Raw genomic sequence first — 2,512 nt, forward strand, 5'->3', positions numbered from 1 at the left:
AAAGCTAAAAACAAAGTGAAATGGAGTGTTTAAGAAATGAACTGGATAAGTAACTCCAAGTTACCGGAGCACTTCAGAAAAAGTGCTTTCTGATCCTGAGTTAAGATTTTCTGCTCCTGATAATTTAGATTTTTTTTTTGCGTATATGGTCATAATCACAAGAAGTAAGATCTGTAGGTAAACGTCAACTCCTATACCGTATTTAGCCTAAATTAAGAGATGAACAAAATATCCTGGTAACAATAAAAGATAAAAAATAAAATATCTTTTTACAATTTTTTTGTCTTCTTCCATTTTTAATATTGGATTTTATTATGGTTTATGAATTTGGAAGAATTTCTTGCATATTAAGACTATTAAACCTTGCTTTGTCACATTCATCATAACTATCCCTCTATAATTTGGTAATGTCTTCAAATTTATTGTTTTTCCTTTTTGGTCCTTTCTGTAACTTTTATGTCTAGAAACTAGTACTATTCTAGTAAGAGTATACATTCTTATAGAAGAAAGAGAGCAAGGGGAAGGGGGAAGGAGAAAGAGAGAGACAGAGAGACAGAGAGACAGAGAGACAGAGAGAATTACTGTATTCGTGGCAACGTATCCTGTAATTCCCAGGAAAGCATTCAAGAAATCTTCTAAGTACTTGCTGTTTTTCAAAATCATCTGCTTTTTCTCATTCTGGAACTTTAAAGACATATTCAATAATTATGAAGTCAACATGAAATACACTAGCCTTGATATAGGATGTCTTGAATTTTATAATTTCTTACATTAATATCTTAGGAATTTTTCTTTTTCTGAATTAGTATGCATGTTTATATATATGTAGTCATAATTATATAAGTAAGTAGTGTGAGTAACTGTCTATTTCACCACTGTATCAATGATGCAAGTATATTCTTGAGATCAGCTATATATTAAAATATATTTTGTTTTTATGATAAGATTTTAACACTTAGTTCTTTTAATTCCTCTAATTTTTGAATGACTTATTTAAGTGTATATTAAAAGTGATTCTTTTTCTAAATAGTCAATTTCCTACCATGATTGTTTGAATATGCCATTCCTTCCGCATTGCTTTCTGTTATTTATTTCATTGTTCACCTAATACATACATGAGATAGTAGATGATAGATAGAAAACTGATTTTATTGCTCACATATTTTCATATTTTTTTAAGTTAAGTTTATCGAGGTAACATTGGTTAATACAATTATATATTTTCAGATGTACATTATAATTTGCAATCTGTATATTCTATTGTGTGTTTACCACCCAAAGTCCAGTTTCCTTCAGCTACTATACATTTGATCCTCTTTACCCACCTCCCCCACCCCTTATCCTCTGGTAACCAGGTGTCTATAGTCCATATACATGAGTCTGTTTGTTTCTCTGTTTAACTGCTTCTTTTAGGTTTATATCCCACATATAAATGATATCATGTGATTTTCAACTTCTCCTGTCTGGCTTATTTCACTTAGCATGATTTTCTCAAGGTCCATCTATTCTGTCGCAAATGGCAGTATTTCATGTCTTATGGCTGAGTAATATTCCATTGTATACATGTATGGCCACTATATGCTGCTATGAACATCGGTGTGCAAATATCTTTTTGGATATGGGTTTTCAAGTCTTTGGGGTAAATACCCAGTGGAGGGATTGCTGGATTGGATCATAGATAAATTCCTAGTTTTTTGAGGAAAGTTCATACTGTTTTCCATAGTGGCTGTACCAATTTATATTCCCACTAGCAGTGTATGAGGGTTCCTTTTTCTCCGCAGCCTCTCCAGCACTTCTGATTACTTGTCTTGTTGATAACAGCCATTGTAACAGGCATGAGGTGGTATCTCATTGCAGTTTTGGTTTGCATTTCTCTATTAGCTAATAAAGTTGAGCATCTTTTCATATGTCTGTTGGCTATTTGTATGTCTTCTTGGAAAAGTGTCTTTTTGGGCCCTCTGCCCATTTTTTAATTGATTAGACTTATTTTTTTGTTGTTGAGTTGTATGAGTTCTTTACGTATTTTGGATATTAGCATATTATAAGAAGCGTTGTTTGCAAATATCTTCTCCCCTTCATTTGATTGCCTCTGTCCTGACAGTTTCTTTTGCTGTGCAGAAGCGTTTTAGTTTGATATAGTCCCATTCACTTACTTTTGGTTGCCTTGCTTTTGAGGTCAAATTCATAAAATCCTCTATACGTCCAAGGTCCTTGAGCTTAGTTCCAATGTTTTCTACTATGCATTTTACTATTTCAGGTCTTACATTCAGACCCCACTTGGAGAACAGTATAAAGCAGAGGACTTCCTCTCTGCTGACCCCTCCCTGTGTGTTCATGGTCAATGGAGAATCAATGTGGAAATATAGGAAAAGCCTATAGAGACATGTGCGGGTGTCAGTGTTATCTGCTGGTTCATAATAAATGTCAAAAGACATACAGAAATTTACCCGTTCTTAAGTCCAGAGACCAAAGCTAGAAGGCTATTGAAGGGAGAAAGAAGCACAATGAGATT

This window comes from Pteropus alecto, unplaced genomic scaffold (genome assembly GCF_000325575.1).
Source record: "Pteropus alecto unplaced genomic scaffold, ASM32557v1 scaffold3, whole genome shotgun sequence".
NCBI lineage: Eukaryota > Metazoa > Chordata > Mammalia > Chiroptera > Pteropodidae > Pteropus > Pteropus alecto.